This window comes from Carlito syrichta, unplaced genomic scaffold, assembly GCF_000164805.1.
Source record: "Carlito syrichta isolate Samal-C Ts95f unplaced genomic scaffold, Tarsius_syrichta-2.0.1 Scaffold189043, whole genome shotgun sequence".
NCBI lineage: Eukaryota > Metazoa > Chordata > Mammalia > Primates > Tarsiidae > Carlito > Carlito syrichta.
The window spans coordinates 1-5,636 of NW_007133139.1; the positions used below are offsets into that span (position 1 = coordinate 1).

The following is a 5,636-nucleotide window of genomic DNA, read 5'->3' on the forward strand; positions in this document are numbered from 1 at the left end:
TGATTCTTCCATTTGCCAGCGCACAAAATAAATCTATAAAACAGTCATTTGTGTGTTAAAAGATTGATTTATGTTTTTCTGAATTATTTCTTTTTTCAGCTACTTTTTATTTTTTATAAAGAAAATTAGTTCATTGCTGGTATTATTTAAAGACCTATATTAACAAAATAAAACTCCAAGGTCTTTTAGTTTACTGGCAAGAATTTTATTATATGGTAAATCTTACTGCTTTTGAGAGTCAGAATTAGTAAAAGAAATCAGGATAGGGATAAACTCTTTAAAAAGAGAGACAGTCCTTATAGAGATATTAGCAATAAAAATAGAGAATAAGTCTCAGGCATAAAAGGAGAAATTTTCACTGTGGGGCTCTCATGAGTTGTTTCAGGCATAGATAGGTCAAATGGTAGATGCCAAGAGGGGAACAAAAAAAGTTAAGTTGTGAGCTGGGCTCGGTGGCTCAGCCTGTAATCCCATGCCTTTGGGAGGCTGAGGTGAGTGGATTGTCTGAGCCCCCGGGTTCGAGACCCGCCTGGGCAGGTGAGACCTCATCTCTACAATAAATTAAAAAAAAAATTAGCCAGGCATGGTAGTGTGCACCTGTAGTTCCAGCTACTTGGAAGGCTGAGGCAGAAGGTTTGCTGGAGCCCAGCAGGTCGAGGCTGCAGTGGCCGGGAGCAGCCACTGCACTCCAGTCTGGGCAACAGAGTGAGACTCCAACTCAAAAAAAAAAAAAAAGTTGTGTTTTTTTCCTGCAATTCAGTGGAAGGTGAGGAAAAGTTTTAGCTTTAAGAAATAGTAGCAGGGATTGATGAGTTGTGATGTTATTCACAGTGTATTTGTTGAGTAAGAAGGAATCCTAAAGGTCAAAGTAAAATTTTTAAAAGTAAACAAAAATATTTGTTCCAGTGTTCCTTTTTGTGTGTATATATATATGTACATGTATATATTCATATATATATGATTCTCTTATGTTAATACAGTATGCTTTACTAAAGTATTAGCACCACATCAAAGTTTCTAAATAGTCCACAATGTAAGTAGAGTTGGTAATGAACAAGATTTTAAAGAGACATGTCTAAGATCACTAGGTTTTAATGTCAGAGATGTTGAAATTTGATTAGTAAATTCTTGTCATAAAAAAAGGAAACAATATCAATAAAACCTACCCATTTGTCTTATAAAAATCTGGTTATTCACTTATAATTATATGCAAGTGGAATTTATTTCCCTGCATAAAATGTTATTATTTCTAGATAAAGATGTCTTTGATATTTAATTCAATATCGTCTTAAAGATGTTATAATCTATATATGCTTTATAAATATTGTTGGTACATCATAGGTATATCACAATAAAAAAATAGGTATACTTTGGAAAAAACTGTAAGTTTAAGGTACTGGAAATGGTTGGTTTGTTTTTGCTTCATACATATGTTGTGATCATTTATATTTATAATGTTTATTTCATGTAATTTGCATATAGCTTCCACCCAGTGGAGTACTTGTAGGTACGAGGTGTTAATTTTGTGGTTGTTCTTTTGTTAATTGCTGTGGTCCATTTTCTTGTTCTTTCTCTTTTTCATTAAAACAGTAGGCATTAATTCATTATTATTTATAAAGATAACTAATTTATACAAATTTATATATATTTACCTCATATTATTTGTTATAGTTCTATATTTCCTAGAATCCAAGTTTAATTGGTGGACCAAGACAAAATTTGTTTAATTATTCATATATTCTTGGTCCATGACAAACACAAGTAATTTGTCATGGCATTCTTTCTGAAACATTCTAAGATTGAGAATGAAACCTTCTGAACTAGGTACTTCAGACAATTACTAACAACTAATTGAAACTGGCAGATGAGATAACATTTTTGTTATTTGTATGTTATGCCTTGTTATTTATATGTATGCATATGAGTATGCATACATATATGTGCACGTATGTACAGAATATACATTTCTGGTTTTTTTGTACATATATATGAGCATGTATATAATCTTGTGTGTGTGTGGTATCAATTTTGATTCTCACTAGAAACCGCAAATTGGTATTTAAATCCAACAGACTGTCATATTTGATCATAGATGTATATAATTCAATGTTTGTGTTTCTTTTACATTATGTTTGTTTACCTTTCTAGTTGTATATGCATTTATCTTGCGTTTACTTTTTCCTTTTTCTGTTCCTATGAATGTATGCCAGAGTTTATTTTCTACTCACAGAAAATAATATACACATCAGTGAAGTAATATATCACACTTTTGGTATATACTGAATGCATATTTTAGGATAAAACATATTGCCTATGTTAGAGAACAAAAGAATACTTATGAACCAACTGTCTGTATATATTGATTTAGAGGACTAATATTCACTTTAAATAAACTTACAGAGAAAGTAGCTACATAAGATTTATTATTCTTATTGGAATATTATGCCATTTTTGTCCATTTACATCCTAGTACATGAAATTTATAACCATAATCTTACATAATGAGAGGTATTACAAATAACCAAATGTTGTCTGAACTTGACTCTTAACTGTAAGAACTGTAAAATTTAAATATACTTGTGAAATCCAAACTATATCAGGATGTATCTTGATTAAAAAATAATGTAATTTTATAAAGAAAGTAATTGGGGTTTTCTCCAGCCACGTCCCGCTTACTCCGCTCCGCTGTGTAGCTGCCAGTGGTCCCTGGGCCGGGAGGGCAGCCATCGTCAATTAGCAGGGCTCAGGTCAGTCTCCTTCGCCCCCCTCCCAGTTTGTCCTCTGGGCCTCTCCACCTTGGGAGCGCCTCAGAGAGGCAGAGGCCCCGGAACCCGGCCCAGGCTCAGATGGGAGGTGGCAGGAGGAGCAACCTGGGATGTTCGTCTGATGGGGCTGCAGCTGGTTCAAGTGCTGGCAGGAGTCTGTCAGAAAGGTGACTCTTGTGATGGTGGGACTTCATAAAGCTGATAAAATGGCAACAGCCAAGGGAATCCAAGGAGAATTCCTGGACGATGCAGCTCCTACTGTTGGATTTTCCAAAATTGACCTTAGACAAGGAAAGTTTGAAGTCACCATCTTTGATTTGGGAGGTGGAAAAAGATTTCAGGGAATCTGGAAGAATTACTATGCTGAATCCTATGGGCTAATATGTGTTGTGCATTCTAGTGATGAAGAGAGAATGGAAGAGACAAATAGACAATGTCAGAAGTACTGAGACATCCTAGGATATCAGGAAAGCCTATATGGGTATTGGCAAATAAACAAGATAAGGAAGGAGCTTTAGGAGAGCTGATGTGATTGAATGTCTGTCTTTGAAAAAACTGGTCAATGAGCACAAGTGCCTGTGTCAAATAGAACCTTGCTCAGCAGTCTCAGGGTATGGAAAGAAAATTGACGAATCCTTTAAAAAAGTCCTTTATTGGCTGCTACATATCATTGCAAGAGACTTTGATGCCTTAAATGAACACATACGAAAAAGATACAACAGGACAGCGTGCTCTTGAGGAGCAAGAGAAACGAGAAAGGGCTGAGCGAGTGAGGAAATTGTGAGAAGAAAGCAAAGAGAAGAGGAGCAAGCTGAGCTCGATGGAACCAGTGGTCGGGCTGAGTTGGACCCAGAACCAACTAATCCTTTACAGCCAATAGCGTCTGTGATCATTGAGAATGAAAAAAAAACTTGAAAAAGAAAAAAAGAAGCAGAAGATGGAGAAAGACAGTGATGACTGCCAACTAAAACACAGAATAGAGCCTGAGCAAATAGAGACACAGAGCCAGATTGGTGACAGTAGCCAAAAAAAGATGAACTTGGACTCGTAGACAATTATAAGGAGGCCTTAATACAATAGCTGGAGAGTGAAGATGAGACAGACCAGCGATCATCAGAATCAGATAGTGGCAAAACGAAACTAAAAAACTAAGAATGAAAAGGAGTCACCGGGTAGAACCAATTAACCCAGACGACTCTGCTCCTAAGTGTCCAGCACCACCCCCACCCCCACCTCCTAATTTCTATGGGAAGCCACTGCCTCCCCTGGCTGTGCAACAGAGACCTAACAGTGACGCTCATGGTCCACCCTCCTAGTCAGTTCGTTCGGATGAACGAATACTCTCTTAATACCAGCAAGGTGAACTGGGATGCTGTTTCTCAACAGAAGAGAAAGCCTGAACATTGATGCTTGGGGCGAGATAAACTTAGTGATTTCAGTGAGGAGGTTAATAGTTAATGACCTGACCTGATAATTACTTATCCATGTTCTTCATGGTTAAAAAAGAAAGGCAGCAAAACAACCAGGAGATGGGATGGAGTTTTGCACTAAGCAAGATTAGTGTTGACTCTGATTTATACATCCCCATTCAGGGGCATATGCCTCAAGGAAAATCTCTTCCAAAAAAGAGCTAATGGACTCTGCACCCTTTCTTTACTATTTGTTTAATTGTCTGTATTTCTATATATGAAACATTTTTAATAAAATATATGCATGTGGACGGGGAACTTATAGGCATTTATAACCTAAATTTTTAAACTATTTTTATATTTTTCTAAAACTTTTAATTATTATGATACTGCATTTGTGTACTTTTCTATAGATGCTTTTAAAATTTATGTCTGGAAAATTAGAGTTGATTACTTGGTAGACATGAACTATACAAACAAGATATAATTATATGGCTTGAAGTATGTTTTGTAATAGCATTGTTCTTGAAGTGTACATCCAAAGTTGACCAAATTTAAAAATAATACCTTTTTAAAACAATAGATTCTCAGATCTTTATTCTACCAAATTATGTGATTTGAAAGCAGTGATGATGATCTCAATAAATGCAAGTGACTAGAAATTCCTTCTGTTTCTAAATGCCTTTAAAATTAATCAAAATATCTTCCATGAGATTTTATTAAAAGTCTCAGTAAACCCATTTTCAAGGTCGACACTTTTAGAGATCAGGGTGAGTCCCCCATCTCTTGGAAGCTGCAGTGACTCTTGGCTTATTCTCATTCTTTTAAGCCTTGATCTTAAAGGCAAAAAATCTGAAAAAGCTACTGCAGTTTCCAAGGCTTGTGCTTTACAACTGAGAAACAGCTTTGGTAGTAAAGCAATAAGAGTAAAATATTGGTTCAAACTTACTTTTAGAAAGAATTCCAAAATAATTTCTCAACTTGAAATAATAGCACTTCTCTTGGATTTAAGAATGGCATCCATAGGAATCTCTAGTCTTCTGGCATTTAGACAAATTTTAGGTGGTATATTTTGGGTCATAGATTCATAAAATTGCATTTCATTGAAAACATACCTTTATATCCAGGTGAAAATACTACAAAGATGATGATTTCCAGGCAGGGCTCAATGGCTTAGCCTATAATCCCAGCACTTTGGGAGACCAAGGTGAATGGATTCCCTGGGCTCATGGGTTCTTGAGCAGCACAGGCAACTTGTCAAGACCTCCTTTCTACAATAAAATTTTTAAAAATTAGCCAGGTGTGGTAGTGCCCTCCTGTAGTTCAGACTACTTGAAAGGCTGAGGTGGAAGAATTGACAGAGCCCAGCAGGTTGACGCTGGGGTGACCATGAATGTGCCAATGCACTTCAGTCTGGGCGACAGAGTGAGACTCCAACTCAAAAAAAAAAAAAAAAAAGGAA

At 36.2% G+C, this 5,636-nt stretch overlaps 1 pseudogene; it reads left to right on the forward strand.

The window, feature by feature from the left end:
• The first annotated feature begins 2,898 nt into the window (after positions 1 to 2,898).
• LOC103252992 lies at positions 2,899 to 4,081 on the forward strand (annotated as a pseudogene).
• Positions 4,082 to 5,636: the final 1,555 nt, after the last annotated feature.